Raw genomic sequence first — 17,270 nt, forward strand, 5'->3', positions numbered from 1 at the left:
AAAAAATGCCAACATTGCTATTTCCCAACTTTTAGTAGACTCAGAATTTGACTCAAAGATTTGATTTGGCACCTATGCCCCAATGACAGCTAACTGCTTGAAGTTTGCCCCCCGACTATGATTTTCTTTATATTTTTTCAATCAAGCAGCATCTTCCTCTTGGAAGCTAAGGACCTCATGAAACAAGAACTGTTGCCACTAACATCCACTCCATATTCAAAGACATTTCCAGCTTGAAGGAGTTTATCTGTTACCACTGGATTTATTTTATGCTAAATATCCTTCTTTCAGAGTCCCTGTCACTTATTAGAGTTTGGGAAAAGCATCATAGAATGTTGCTGTCATTTCATTTAAAACTCACAGATATCATACATTGCGGAGTCTTTGTGACTTTTTGGTTCAAGAGAGAAAGTTTCCAAATTTACACACTTTTCTGAAAGTAAAATATTTGAGGCTTAGACGTACTGAATTTTCCCCAAGTCCCCAGAAAAAAACTAAATACAGGTTTCCCACCTTACACTTCCGTGCCTTCACACGGATGCATGGATCACATTCCCCCCTCTATCTGCTTAGTCACTCCATATAAAGCCAGCTTTCAACATTCTGAGGAGATTCCTCCTTCTCCAAACATTACTGCAGTTCTCATCACCACTGAGACACAGAGAAGCAGCAGATTCACATCCATCATCTTAGACACGTTCACCGTAGTGCTGGGTAAAGCAGTATTGTCGCCTTGTAGAGACTCGCACTGGCTATTTCTCACGCCCTAGACCACTACACAGCCTCCCTGAGTTCTCTTTCAGTATTAAATTATCACCAGCTTCTTCCATCATCTGAACAGCTGACCCAGAATGCTTCAAGCTTTCCTATTTCCAAGCTGACAATTTTTGACCCTCTTGTTCTCTCTCTCTGCTCTTCATGCTAGGCCCCCCTTGGCCATCTGCAGAGCTCCAGCTCACACACACAGACCCTTCTCCTCCTCCAAGCACTAGTACAAGCCATAGGAGGACTTCAGATCTATTTTCTGACAGAGCATTCGGGGGCTTGTTTTTTGCAATCAAAAGCCAGCCTCCTGGCAGAAAAGAGAGCTTGGATTAGACAGAAGAGAGAATATCTGTTTTAAAAGCCTCAGCTTTGTCTCATATTGCTATAGCTCTCATCATCAATACACCTCTCAGGCTTCTCAAAACAGTTCTGGGCCACCTTGAGACAAGAAATAAGTACACCTTTGTTTTCACACAGCTGTAACAAGCCCTCAACAACAACACGCTAAGAGCAACAATGCTCAGGAGCTCTGTAGACCTGCTGCCTCTACCAGGTCTCCCCACACCAGAGACTACTTTATTTAAAGACCAAAGAAATTTTAAGGCTAAAACATCCAGGTTTTGCTAAGCCATTTCTTGGTTTTGAGAGGAACTGGCAAAAAAGAAACTTATCTACAATAGTTTGTTGAGGAATTTAAATTAGATCTGGCCCTTAGCCAAGTGCAGCCATTAGAGAGCACTACACTTCCTTGTCTGTACATGTTGGGGAGAGGAAAGCCAACAGGACAGGCACAGTGCAGAAACTCCCTGAACCCATGTTCTCCTTGTGAGCCTCAAAAGGGTTCCCCCATCCCAGCAGAGCATCTGTCCCAGGCAAGTTAATACTAGATAGCTTGATAATAAATAGATTAACACCTACACCTGCTCTACCCAGCACGCAAAAGTTTTTTGCTGCTTCACTTGCTGCAGCACCCTGACAGAAGAAGCAGGTCTGACACTAGCAGAGAGCAGACCAGACACCTTGTGCACAGCTTCTCTGTTTCATACGTGGTTTCATCTCTTCTGCAGACTCACAGAAGAAAGGCTGTAAAGAGGCAGTACGAAAACCAGCTTGCATCTACTCCACATAGAACTCAAGCCTCTTGCTACAGGCAACGAACCACTCCTATGTCCAAATCACTACCTCTATTTTTCTGCAAAAAGAACTCCTTTTATGCATATATAAAGTTATTAGTGTACAGTTTCTCCCCTAATGAAGTGCAGTCTTTCTCTCATCCAGAACATAAAAAAACCCCAAGACCTCTCCTTCCTTCCCAAAGGAGCACTATTGGGATCCAGAACAATCAATCAATCAATCAATACATAAATAAATGGAAACAAAAGAACCAAAACAGAAAGACTTTCCAAACTAAAGCAAAAAGACTCACCTCAAGAAGAAAAACTGGCATGGCATCACTGTGCTGTGCTCCAGACAGACTGCTTCTCCCCTGCCTAACTCCCATCAGGCTCCAGCCAGCCCATTAGCAGCCAATATAAAAGTTCACAGGTGCTAAAATCATAAGGATCAGAGTATTCTGGGTATCTTGCTGTGGCAAAACCCTGCAGTGGGGTGAGAGTTTGCTTCAGGAAGAAAAGGTGAAATGCTTTAATCAAACTAAGTTTAAGAAAAACCTTACTAGCTCAAAAGATTTTATTTTTCTTGTGCAAAATTTAAAGCCACTGATAGTTTGTTTGCATTCTCCCTCTAAACTGATTAGTAAAATCCAGGCATTTCTGTATTTGACCTTCATTTTCCCTGAGTTGTTGCCTGGAACACATGCTCATGACCAGCCATGCACCTTGGTACAATTGTGTTCCGACCAGGTTTTTGGGATTTTGTGGGGTTTCTTTATATCTTGCAAGTGCTCGCTATGCAGAATGGGGTGGGGAAAACATTTACTTTTGTTTCAAGTTGAAATTTACCTTCTGTTATGATTCCAGATGCTGAAAGCAAGTTATAGAATAACAGTATTTTTCAGTTTGAGTCAAAAAGCTGATAAAAACATCGATTTCTATCTTAATCACCTTTGCTTGGACAAAGCTTCATTCTTGAAGAAAAAGAGAGGTTTTGGTTAAAAAGTGTTTTTACCTGCTTTTGTTTCACAGGGTATTGCTGGGAATTTGAGCTGAAAAGATGTGGGAAGAATATGCTTTATGAAACAAAGAATGATAATGAGGAAAATACACTGCTGGGTTACAGATGCAGGTGGTTTTGACAGTTGATACTAATAAAGTTTTTCTCAGGACTTCTTCTATTGCCTTGTTTTGGCTCTACAGTGCAGGACAAGTGAAGGAAGAACAGTTGTCCACAGAGACGCTTTTGGCCTTTAACCTCCACCCAGGAGGTGCTGGATTATGCCAATGAAGACTTCAGGCTAAACTGTATCCCAAGGCTTCTCAGCAGGATAGGCTAGGAGGAATACTGATTCAGCATGTCCAATATTAGATGTGGTTTGCATTGTCATTTCCAGGTTTCTCATATCATAGCATCATGTTTATCCACACAACGCTCACGAGATTTGAAATGAATTACATTATACCCTGTGTCCCCTTTGATGCTGGGTGGTTATTGTTTGAATTCATACCAATGAGAAATAGTTTGAAAAGTATAATCGGAAATGATTCTTATCACTCATCTGCTAAAAAAAAAATAAAATTAGGATGACTAAAAGTGAGTGAGAATTTAGCCAATTTGAGAAACTTTGTCCAAAAAGGGGAAAATGACTGGAAACACCAAAAGTTTCCAGATTTTAGTTTTGAAGCAGCATTTTCCTTTGAGACAGACTTTCGAAAGAAACTAACTAAAGAGGGGCAAATAGACAAAATGCTACAAAATCCTAGAACAGTGGGCATGCAAGACTTCTTGAACTGAATTATCTGAGCTTGATCTGAAGAACTGGAGTCCCAAAATAAAATAAAAAATATAACTATGAGCTTCCCAGGGTAGTTAGCAGTCCACCCAGTACAGCAGGTTTGTGGGGTCAGGCTCACATGCTGTTGAATCGCTCTCCGTTGCACACAGAGGATGGGTGCCCCTTTTCCCCAGGGGTCACAGCCACCCCAGCTCCCCACAGATGTGCTGGTGGCGTAAAGCAGAAGGAACATTTGCCTTTGAAGGAGAAGGCACCAGACGAAGTCAGGAGAGCCCATCTCAGAGGCAGGCAGTTTCTGCTGGGAGAAGAAACATAACTTCTTTCTTCACCAGACCGGCCCTTTTATGAAACAATTTGAGACCTTTTTAACTGCCTTTGTGGCAAAAGGACTGAGGGGGAAAACTGAAAAGCTGTCAGATTCCTCAGTGCACTTGCTCCTGTGGCCCCCTGGGCCTTGCTTACAAATCCAATTGAGCGAGGAGACCTCCCCGTGGGTGCTGGTGGGCTCTGGTCCAGGTTGAGGCCAGATAAAGCAACTTGTCTTTCTGTTCAGGCACTTGAGCAGCAAGAGGCAAATGTGAGTGGGAAACCAAATTTCCTCTGGTAAAAGATTATAAAAAACCTTCTAAATTAAGACGAGGACTGTTAGAAGATTACTCCCCCATCCCAGAAGAGGAAATATGGGAAAAAAAGGCTAAAATAAGTTTAATTTTAAGAGATCCCAAATGAATTTTTCAGTTCGTCACATGGGCTGCCAGTCACTCCAGGCTGACAGTGTCCCCAAGCCAGGGCGAACAGACTGCCAGAGGCCACGGACAGAGGTAAGAAAAGAGCTGCTTGCAAACGTCATTCCCCAGCACCTTGCCAAAAAATGCATGGGTCTCAAAAGGAGGGCAGTCATGCAAGTTGCCAGGGACAGATTTGTCAACCAGTGTGGCTGATTCAAGAACTGGCAGAAATTATGAAGTCCCACAAACTGTTTCGGATCTGTTGAATCAGCCTTTACCAATGAAAAAAAAAAAAAAGTTGTTGTGCTGGGTAATTTTTCACTAGCTCTAGTTGCATGATACAGCTAATCAGATGGTGGGGTGGTCATTATTACCATGGGCACTTAATTCTGGCATATTACACAGGAAGCACAGTAGAGACTAGTGGGATGATGCTGGAGACTTTGTCCTGCACACTGTTATACACCTGGAACGCTAACACATGAATACTTCAGTAGTGGGATAACACCAATTCCTACAGAGAGAATGTGGGCAGAGATCCCACAAGTTATGCCTAAAGAGGAGCTGATTAGAGATGCCAAGTTTTGTCCGTGTGTAAATTTACAGTTGGTGGCATTTCCACTGTAAGTGCCATTGTCAAGATTTTAGGATTGGATTGCAAAAAAAAAAAGCATTTGACTGAAACTTGCCATTCAACTTCTCATCATCAGAGTAAAATACCATACTGTACCAAGAATGAAAAGAGAGAGAGAGAGAAAACAACAACATTTAGCAGGTTTTAAAATTATGCAGATATTTTTAATGGCTTTGGAGTATTCAGACACTCACTCATATGTCAGAAAACAGATTTGATTTATAGGAATGACATTTGGCAGAGCAATTAATCCATACTATGTTCTAATCATGTTTGGTACAAGGAGAGGAAAAAAAAGTCAAACTTAGGTTTAAAGCTGACTGTGCCAGGAATTATTTTCAAAGAAGGCTCAGAAGGGTTTTTAGTAAGCTCAAGGACAAAATCTGGTCTTTGTTTCCTTCCACACTCTACCACCCAACACAAGAGGAAGGCTGCATTCTATTTTATAGTTGAAAATCAACAATTAAATCTTCTTGCCTCCACTGGAGATGAAATGGGAATCTAGACCTGTTCTGTTGCTAATCAGATAAACCCTCCTTCCCGCATTATTCCTCAGCCCCAGTGAGACTGTCTACAGGAAATCTTGGGAGGGAAACTATGGGTGGTTCATCAAAAAAAAAATCAAGGTTTCATCAGGCAGAGCAGGGATTTGCCTTTGCATGAGTGCCCTTTGGTCTGATTTGGTTTTCCTGGAATGAAACTTTCAGCTGTCAAACATTTTGTCCATCTCAGAAACATTTCTTGAGACGGAAATGTTCAGCTCTCCACCTGGTACTGCTTAGATCTGCACTGCCAGAGCACTGACATTCGGCTACAGGGGCTCTCATGCCACAGAGAGCAGTGCCGCTGCTCAGGCACCTGCCGCAGCTTCCACTACAGCAGAGGCCCAGGCCCAAGGAGGGCCCGCTCTGCAGCTTCCCTCCTGGGTGCAGAGTGGGACCTTCTTGTCTCAGGCCCTGGGACTAAGTACCCCCAGAAGGGGTATTGTGCTGGGACTCTACAAGATCACCTGAGTGGGCATGGCCGAATTGCTCACTTGCCCAGCAGCTGTCCTTGCTCGTCTACATGTACCCATGGCTGCTGACACCTTCCTTGTGCTGTGCTGGTTTTGTATAAGCATGAGCCTCTGTTTTATTCCCATTTGAATCTCTGATGTTGAATTCTGCAGAGAGGAAAAACAACCCTGTGTTTCTCATCCAGTCTGACAGACATGACCATCAAGAAAAGCTTCTCTGACAAATCCATTATAGAATACAAGAGCAAGTACTACATGGTAGTTTTCACTTACGGGCTTCGCAGAAGCTGTGAGTTAGTTCACACGGTAACTGCATCATGTCTAACACAGCACTAGTGCCAGTTTGCTGGGAGAAATCTCTCTTAAAGCCTATTTTGCCTCAAATCTCTCAGAATTAAATCTGATAGCTGTTCCACAACATACCAGTGCTAGATCTGTACTTGAGTTTGTACCATGGTCTGCTCTCCAGTGGTTGGGCATTCACTAACAAATCAAAAAAATCTAACACTTAATTTGATTTTCCTGTTGTTGGGGTTTTTTTAATTATAATTTTTAAAACCAGACTTCCTCCCTCCACTAACTCTATTAACTCTCCTTCACACCCCATCTCCAGAAACTCCTGCTTAATTTAGTCACAAATGAAAACACATTCCTCTACACTCCTTCTAGGATAGCTTTAAAAACCCAAGGTTATACTTTAAGAGAAATAAATAATTATTTTAGCAGATTGGTTTTAACACTTGCTACGAAGATTGCAAAACCATTCACATTCTACCTATAACTCAATTTTCTCACACTCATAACCCAGAAAATATTTGCCTCTGGGTTTAATAGCTTCCATATTCTTTTCTGTCTGAAGATGTATCATTAAATATTATTACTACTGGAGGTATGTTTGGGCAATGTCTTTCAGCCGTATTTGAATTAAAGGGAGAGAGAAGAAAAATTCTGACCAGATGAACTATTTTTGGAAGATGAGTACAAAAAACCAGCTGGTCTGAGCTATCTTCTACTGAAAATTATACCTCTAGGAAAGAGTAAGGTAGGAGAGAAAAGTTCAAAGACATTGAGGAGTGACTTTTGGGCCTGGTGTAGGAGCCATTGACTTTCTCTTGCAGCCAAACAAGGCCTCAGCCCTTTGCAGGTTTGTTCCAGCTCCATCACCCAGCTGTACTGGCCCAGCAAGCCAACGAGTGCTTAGGGCAGTCTGCGCAGTGGGATTATACCTCTTTCAGGGAAAAGGGTATACCCCAGCACCCATCAAAAAACAGAGTGAAATACAATACAATAAAATATCGGCATTAGGAACTAGAGGGAAAAAAAATCACAGACAAAACTATTGGTCTTCTGACTTGTCATTCTTGACACAAATACAACAGCACTCTGTGATGGTTCTTCCTTGCTGGCACACACAGGCCTCTGCCACAAATGCTGCTTTTGCAGCATGAGCTGGTGGGCTGGGTAAAGCCAATTGGAGGGGTAAGAGGGGAACCTCTCCACCCTTTAAAGTCAGTACAGCCCTCTCTCTCAAAGGAGCTCTATGCAGGCAAAACCTCCTACCTACAGGGACTCCCATGGCTGTTAATGGGGAGTTTCTCTCCGACACACACATATGAGCTTCTTCATTGCCATCCCTGAGCAACTTGTACATTTTACTTTGACAAATCTACCCTCGAAACTCTTCTGTGCTGTCTCATGCCTGCTAGAGAAGGAAGAAGGGGTTGGGGCAGGTGCTGAGGCTGCTGCTCAGGCCTCCCTGGCTCTGCCCCACACCAGCTGGGGGGTAAGGGCACCCACGCAAGTGCCCCAAGGCTGCCAACCTTGGGTGACCGGCTAGCAGGCTCAGTCTGGAGTGGGGCTGCTGCCTCCATGGTGCAGAAACTGATGGTTGCGTCCAGTCTTTCTATTGTCTTTCTGTTGGAAAAATTCCTGCCTGTCCAGATGTTGATCTCCAAGTGTCAAGGGCAGTCCTGCACTTGCTTTGCGCCTTTCCCAGCAGCCGGCCTTTATTTGAGCACTGACTTTGATCTCGGCACGGTGCTGGGAGCCTCTCCACTTTTGCTACGTGAAGCCGGCTTGAGGATGGGTTACCCAAGGTATGAATTCATAGATGACTTTCAGCGCAAATAGTCTGACACAAAAAAAAACACAAAATAAAATTATGGAATAATAACCAAATGTGGCATTTCAAGTCCCCTGTCTTTTCCAGGGGAGCATCTCAGGCTGTTACACTCCCACACAAGTTACTCAGATAAAATTGGAACAGATAAAGATCCCAAACCAAGCAATATTTCATGTGCAAGTATGAGACCTGATCCAGTGCTCAGCTGAGTCAAGACAAAGACACCTATTTTCTTCCCTAGGCCACAGTAAGTGTGCTTTTGCCAGAACATGGAGTTGGATTTACACATTTTCACAGATAACATGATATTTTGCTATGAAAACTTTCCATTATACCTGCGTGAAGCTTTATCTCCTAGATTTACTACTAATCAGTGCTTTTTCCCTGCACTGACAGACAGTCAGAGTCTGAGGAGTCATTATTTCTCATACAAGTACATAAAACTGGTAAGTGTTTCAGATTTGATGTTACAACTGCTCACTGTCACCTTGGTATCTGCTGCTGCCAGTTATTCCCTCCACAAACTCTTTGTCAGAACGCTTACGGTTTTGCTGGAAGGCTTTCAAGTTCTCTTTGTGAGTTGAAATCCACATCACACACAGGCATACGGGCATGCACACATACTGCTTTAAATATCACAAACAAATGATACCACAAGCCTTTTCAAAGCATCTTAAAGAGCTCTTCTCTTTCATAGGATAATGTATATGGATTTTTCTGAGGATGCCTTATGCACTGTTTTTGGTTGAGTTTTTTTTAATAATAGGAAATAGGTGTTTCCTCAGTGCCTGAATTTTGAAATCTGGAGTGTGGGTTCTTCAGTAGATGTGGCAGCATGTGGGTATTCTCTCCTGTTTTTAGAACTCAAGTTGCTATAACAACCCACGGCATCTGTTCAACCCACTACCTAAGCGGCCTTTTTTTTCTTTTTTTTTTTTTTCCTTTTTTCTTTCCTTTTGGGTCTCCTATTCTTCTGAAGTCAAGTGCTTTGCTTTGATTTTTATTTAAGGAGCTGGCTTATGCTCCAATGTCTATATGCAGAATGAGCTGAAAGAAGACAAAATCTGTACTGAAAAGATCACAACTTTTGGAAAGTATCTGGCTGAGTGGGATGAGTTCAGGGCTGGGCCCTCTTCCTGCTGAAGTGAAGATTCACCGGTTCCTGCTGTGAGCCTGAAATTCACTGCCATGGTTTGTGAAAGGGTGGGTTTCTCTGTTGAATGACAGTGATGGACAGTGAATGAAGTGATGGACACTACGAAGGAGCCACTGGCAGAACAAGAGCCAACAGATGGACAATCTGTATAACTGGCTCTGTATAATTATTGTTTCCTCCTTATCAACCGCTCAACCGCTTTCTTCTCTTCTGGAGAAATTTTTTATTTTTATTGAAATGGATTTTTTGCAGATAGGGGAGGGGCGGGGGGAATAAGAGAGAGATATTTTTTTTTCATTCATACCACAGCAGCAATGCCATATAGGCAATGAGGTTTTGATATCCCATCCCTCCTCCATGGGTTAGCTGCCCAAGTTTCATGCTTCAGCGTACAGCACTGCCTCTGAACAGGAGGAGCGCATCACTGCTAGAGTCCCTGGCTGCAGTGTATGGGGGAAGGCGTAGACCAACTACCAAGTCCTATGCACAGAAGAGAATGGGAACATAGTTACAGTTCCGTGAAGCAGGCAGGACACCGGCTTCAATGGGAATATTTCTGTTTTAGGATGAGATGTTTTATCTGTGAGTTTTCAAAAATAATTAGGATTTTCTATTCATACAAATCACTTTCAATAAAATCTCAGTTTTCCACAAAAAAAAGTGCCTTCCACAGTCCAGCTCCAAAACACTGCTACTGTCAATCAGCAGATAGCAGCGCTGGGCATATGCAGTTCTGTCCAGCCCCCATAGTAACGGCTTGTCAGAAACTGGGAAAGGAGATGACATTTCTTAGGGGCATCAGTCCAAGCATGATGAAAGCCAAGAGGCTCTCAGATCAGAAGGAGCAGTCTTGGGGGACAGGAGAAGGATCAGAGCTTGGGAACATGGAAAGCCTCCAGAGAGATCTGTCCTCCCACAGTCTCTCCTTTCTCCTGTGCCACCATTAGACCTAATCTTAATCTTCACTTGCATCTAGATACATTGCAATACCCATACCTACTAAGGAGAGCCTGACATAGGCAAGGTGTCCTTCACCTCACATAAGGACTTTCAGGGCTAACCGTAAGTAATCCAGTGCCGTGAAAGCTCCCATGAGGGGCAAGCAACGTGGTTTCCCATTTGTCTCAGGAAGCACGAGATAATTTTCTCTGAAATCACACCTTTCTCCTTCAAAGCTTCTGTGTATATTTGGTAACTTTTACATATGTCATTTCTGTACGACAGCCACAGCTCCCACCTGGAGTTTCGCAACATTGTCCACATGTTACCTTTCCTGCAGGATATAAATGTGTTGCTGATACTATTTTTGCACTACAGAGAGAAAATGAGAGGAAAAGAAAGCAGAAGGAATGAAGTTGCATGCCAACTGCCAAACTGGGGCTCACCTTGCGCTGCAGAAAAGAGAATGCAGAGAGCCACCCTTCCCCTTTACCTTGCAAATGCACAGGGACAGGGTCTCTCTCTCTGGGCACAGGGATGAACACCATGCTGAGCTGCCAGCAGCCCTGTTGCCGGTCAGGCTCCTGAGGAGACACATCTGAACTGGCCCACCTCACCCCCAGCAGGTAGCACTGGCCTCTGAGGCTCAGCAGCTACCATGCAGTGACACTTGGGCTGTGCTGAGGAATGTGGCAGATCTCAAAGCAGGGCAAGAGAAACCAGGACCAGGCCACCTTGCCATCAAAGAACTATTCACATTCAGCCTCTTTACCACTTATGTTGCTGTGTTCCCCCCTTGCTCTGCCACGAGATAGATAGACAGATAGACAGATTGCATTTCCGCCAGTTCCTTGGGAGAAATTATGTGGGTTGTTTTATTTTCTCCCCTAACACTTTTTGATGAGACATGTCAACACAGCTGCCCCTCAGACGGCCTCCAGTTCCCTAGGCCAAGACCCCTGCAGGAAAAAACTTCACTGTGGAGCTTGGCCAGCCCAGGAAGAAGCATCCTGCAAGGCTAAGGGTGCTGCCAAAATGGGAGCATGAAAACCAGTGCAGGATAGGCAGCAGCGCTGAGCGTGGACATTCATTCATCAACAGTTGTCAACAGCCTTGGCACTAGCAGTACCCCCTGTTTTTTTCCTGTAGCCTGAAGGCAAAAAACACGTGAGCATCCTCTCTGTGATTCCAGCAGGATCCCTGTAGAAATGGTTGGAAAGAAGCGGAGCTGCACCGCAGCACTTGTAGAGATCACGTAACCCAAAATAAAAGCGTGAGAGGTGACCTCAGGGAAGATTTCAGTGTTCGGGCAGGAGCCATATTTAAGAACCTATACAGTGGCTCCAGATCAAGAGCCAAAGAGTGACTGCAGATGGATTTATCCTGCAAATACTTCCTAATGACGCCAGGTATCACAGTGCAGCACATGAATCCTCACCTTTGGAGACAGCCATGCAAAAGTACTCTTGAGAACTACAAAACCAGGCCAAGAATTGAAACTATTTCCAACATGCATATGTTTAGTTCTGCTTTATAGGATCATGACTCCCTTTTAATTTTGTTCAGTCTTGCCCTGGGTTGTAGTAAATCAGCATAGGTTAGCCTTGCTTTACTAGTTTACATCAGCTGAGGACCTGGTATTCAGCATAAAGGACATTTGATAAACCATTACAATGTTCCCAAAGATTGGTTATTGGAAAGGCAGGAATCTCAAGATTAGTCTAGTGGAAAACACAGATACACATAAATTTTTTCCTGCACACTTATTTGACTTGCACTCTGAGAAATGCTAGTGTGACCAAAAGATAACATCTGAATATTTTAAATGGACAAATTATTTCTATTCTATTTTACCAAGAGTTTTTCTTACTGAAAAGAAGCAAGAAACAGACCACGTAGGCATCTGTTCATCCAGCAACTTTCTCTAAATCCCAGGATTAATAGACTACTACTATGAAGTCTGAGCAGGAGATAATATAGCCAGAGTCGGACTTTATTGTATCTTAATCCTCTGATCACAGTAACGTGATCTGACCCAGAGCCTTCATTCCTGGGTGTAGGTTGTAAACAAATGAAATAAAGATTTATTTCATTGTAGACATGGCAGTTTTGATCACAAATGACTAAGGTTCCTTAAGAAAAGTCCAGTAAGCAATGTTTTGAAATCTACCTTTTCAAGCTTTATTTCAAACTTTAATACTAGATTTTCATCTCTATTCTGATAGAGTTTGAATCCAGACAAGTCTACCAATCTTCTGGTCATATCTCTGCATTGATACTTAGAAATCATAGATCTAAAATGACAGTTCTCCACCTTTTACTATGCTGAACTAAAATCCTGATGACAAACATCCGGATCAGTATGGCTGTTCTCTATATTAGGATCCAGAACCGGGGCTCAAATCCACTGGGTGTCTCCGAAGGTCACACTGGCTGCAGGGGAAGATGTTCCACCTTGAAGATCAGGCAAAATTACAAATCCCCCTGAACATATTGAGTGTTTGGTACTTTGATACCATTTTGAGCTCTTAGCAGTAGGGTTCAGTGGCATTAAAACCTGGACTCCTCCACATATGTAATCAGCACTGACAGCTTGTTAAGTAATTCTTCTGCAACCCAGCAAGGTGAACATAAGGGATTGCCTGTGTTCCTTAGGCAGGTTGGGACCAAACACAGACCAAGCAATGTTTAAAAGTATTTTCATTAGGCAGCATTTCCAGCTGTACCACTAACACTGTTCAAAATGGAAAGCAATTCTCTTCCTGGCACCATTTCAGAAGATTTAAAACGCATCATTCTAATTACTGCCTGACAAATAATCCTGGAATGCTAGCTAGGAAGTTTGCAGTGCAGACAAAGATACATTATCATCACACTGGTATATTGAACTTTTTATGATGTCTAATATCTCTAGGTTATAAACGAGTGAAAGCATCCTTTGCCACTGTCAGAGTACAGCCCCCTAGCACACAAACTGAAGGTTCAAACCGTGTGACATAGCTATAAGCCCAAGGTCATTTTGTGGTAAAGCAGTCTAGAAAAGTTGCCAAATCTGTCTTCAGACTACTCTTGATCACTTTGGATGGTGATTTCATTTGGTCTTTCCAGAAATTCATAGAATTCCTTGACATTAAATTAACTCTTTGCAGTTCTGTTTTTGTTACAGGGAGACTGCCTAATCTCAGGAAGATCGGGGTTTCCTTTATCAAGCCCACACATAGATCCATATCTCTTTCTAGCAGCAGAGCTCAATTCAAACTTCTTCAGAGGTCTGAATAATTCATTCTTTTCCCCCTCCCCAGGTTCCTGGCAGCAACTGAGATCTCCACGTTCCAAAATACCAACAGGAACTTTGTCCTCCTCATACACACAGCCCCGCTGTGGCAGTTCAGGGGATGCAGAGACTTCACTGGGCTGTGGATATGCCTGCTCTGGCTCTTGTTTGAGGAAGCTCCCATGCCAACTTTTCTAAGCATTGCCTGTCACTCATATGAGGTGCACTCAACATGCAGAGTTGATTCAAAGCCAAAGCCTAAGTGAGTTCAAGTGAACAAGTGTGATTCACATGTCAAGAGATCTAAAGAAGTTTCAAGTGGGAAGAGCAGCCATTAGGAGAGGTAAGAAAGTAAAGACAGATTAAAACCCCCTATGTGTCTGCAATGCCTGTACAGTCATGAACTGAACTGAATAATGTAATTGAAAATCTTGCTAACTGCCATCTGTAAACACCTCTGGCAGTAACTGCTTATCACCCGGGCTAGCAATGTGGACTGATTTCATGGTATTCGATTAATTTAAGCCCCCCTTTTTTTTTTCTTCTTTTCTTCTAAGAAATAGCTATTTGACATAAACATCTTTGTTTGGCATATCGCTAGGAGATCTGCTGCTAATTATAATGCTGAACCCAGATGCTGGTGGCGGAAATTAATCTACGTCCTGCGTAGTTTGTTGGGCTTGTTTTAGTAGGTTTGCCAAATATTTAGTGAAACCCTCATATGACTTTTATTATCTGGAGATAGATATTAAAGGGCCAAATACTGTTCTTATTCTCACTGGTGTAAACGTAGACAGCTCCATGGAAAGAAATAAATGTAGTCACATTACTATGGATTTACATGATGTTAGTCTAGATTTACAGTACTGTAAAACCTCAACAGTGGAACTAGGAATCTAAACCCAAATACTCCATCATCTAAACCTGGGCTCTTCTCTTAGCTGAAAAGCACAGTTTTGATCCTGAGCAAAATGCCAGTGTTCAACATGTATTTTGCTACAGTGGTATACAGAAATCACTTTTATTTTGCAAGTTGGCTACAGAAAACACCTATGGAATAATTGGCATCAAAATGACTCTGTTCAGAGAAGTAAAAATATTTAATTACAAAACAGTTCAAGCTATGAGCTGCTTCAGGGGCAAAGGACATTATTTGCCTGCTTGGCTCACCTGAGTTTCCCACAGCACACTGGAGAAAGGCCACTGTGCGGGCAGGGCAACCCCAAGGCGAGTGCCAGCCTTGGACATACAGATTGTGGACCTCAAGCCCTAGGAGGCACCAAGAGCTCATTTGGGCCCAATGGAAGATCACACTCCCCCAAAGGAAAACATTTAAGTTCCACTAGGAAAAGTGGTCCAACCAAACAAAAAAGAAAATAGGTGTTTCAGCTGCAGAAAACCTGACTATTTCTCTATAGAAAACGTTGCACTTTGCTAATCTCCCCTTTTCCCACCCATTTTTACGACATAATATTTTCCTGTTGCAAAACTGGAAGGTGAGGAAATATGAAAATAAGTGGTATTTCCCACACAGAAAACAAACGTAAGCTTTCAGCTCTAAGCTTTAAACTAACTAAAAACCAACCAAACAAACAAACAAAAAAACCCAAACAACCTTTAAACCAAAAATCCCCAAAGTCAGCATTTCCCCAAAAGAAGTAAATCTATGTTGTGAAAAGTGTATTTTCATGTGAAATAAAACTGACAGAAAATTTCCCACCCTGCTTGCAGACAAAACTGAGTAAGCCAGAAGAGCATCCCTGTATGCCAGCTGACATTTAAGGCAGTAGTATCATTTAAGCAATACAGACCTAAAGACAGGAAATTTCCTAGGGAAAATAATGAAAACCCTGCTGAGAGATGATAACCTCTGGTACAATGAATGGCTATTAACCCCAGCTGGTCATCATTTGCAGGAAATGCCATAGCCCTCAAGTGGGGCAATGATTTTAGAAAGAAAACAGATATTTATAAAGTAATAATATAAGTTTTTAATTTAAATAGATTATGTGGCTTCATCCATGGCATTTACAGTGCATCGTTAATTGTAGTTAGCCTGTAGAAAAACACTTTTCAGAGAAGTACTGGGTCCTACGATTATGTGCGTGAAACAGGCTGCTGCTATCAGAAGCGGTAAAGGGAAGGGAGCTTTGCAGCAAGACCGCTGTCAGTAAGAGATTTCCCATTTTGTGGAACAGGCTGTGGAGCCCAACTCACAAGTTAAGAGATCCTCAGGGATCCATGTAGATCAAAGTAATTTACAGCAGCCTCAGGCTAGCTGTACAAACCGAGCAAAGTCCAGTTCTCAGCCTGACAATAATTGAGTGGGACAGATTTAAGGGAAAACAAGTTCCTGCTTTGTGCAATATTTGTAAGGCCTCCATGGTTTGTTCCTACCCAGGTACAGTAAGCAGCAGCAGAGCAAGTTCTTTGTTGAGGGGATCCCTTTTATTGCAGATTTGAAGATACTGCCACCAAATAAATCACTTCAGAACATTTATTTTCTCTTGTACATCCTTTTGTTCTGATATTCTCTGTGGAGCTGTTGGCCACCTGAGTTTGCTATGCATTTTGCCCAGACAACACAGGTTTAATTTTCAAGTGTCTTTTCCAAGCCAGGAGGGGCAGAAGTAATTTGCTACATTAGCAAGCAGGTTAAGTATCTTTCCATGCAGCAGCAAATGCTTATCCTTTTTGACAGACGCGTCTGGAGTAGCAGAGGGTACGCTCACCTTTGATGTGGGTTTGGAAAGCTCCAGTGCTTTGTGTACTCTTTTGGACTAAAGCAAACACAACATAATTTGCCTTTCTGCAGCGTGGTTCCAACTCAAGCTAGAATTTGGCAAAGCAAAACAATGCTAATAAAGCAAATGTGAAGGAAATCCAAATATTCATGATTTGCATGGCAATACCTTCCACACTCCTTTGGACACTAGAGTGAAAATGGGACCTTAGACTTGCTTTATTCTGCTAGAAGCCCTGCTACACATCACAGCTCCCCAATCAGGACTACCCAGAAACCAGCATTTAACGTTGCTTTCCAGAAGAAGGCCTTCAACTAATACCTTGTGCAGCATTCACAAGATAAACCTTTCTCCCCACACAGGGATCTGAGGGACAGAGGTGTTGACCAGAACACCTCTGAGGACAGTGGTAAGAGCACAGAGGCCCCAGACCATTCTAATGTACACCCCATACATTCATTAATAGAGTCAGGGTATAAAGGATGCAGTTTACAAACCAGTCCAGTTCCCAGTCTAAAGGGAAAGAAAGACCTGGAGACAGCACAACCTTTCCCTTCTGAACTGCAACAGAGTTTCCAGAATCACAGAAATCACAGCAGAAATGTGGTTGCCATACATTTAAGAAACTGACTTCAGGTGGGCAACCTGCTCTGACAGATTTTGCATTAACACAGCAAACTGTACTTTCTAACACTTCACATTAAAAAGCAGGTGCACACATACATGCGCAAGCAGCAACCCAGGACTCCAAACCCTGATCCAGTTGGAGCTCAATCCAAGGAAGCATGGGATACTGCCAGGGTTCGAACATGAGGCTTGGCTCCAGAAAGGATGGGAACCACTAGACGACACACTTCTTTGGCACAGGTGGAGCCCAACCCCAGAGATCTGGAAGACAACCAAGTACAGACAAGCCACTACAGCCGGCATTCAACACAGCTTCACACAAGCGTCCTCCTATAACCTTCTAGCTTTACAATTA

Source organism: Larus michahellis, chromosome 7, assembly GCF_964199755.1.
Source record: "Larus michahellis chromosome 7, bLarMic1.1, whole genome shotgun sequence".
NCBI lineage: Eukaryota > Metazoa > Chordata > Aves > Charadriiformes > Laridae > Larus > Larus michahellis.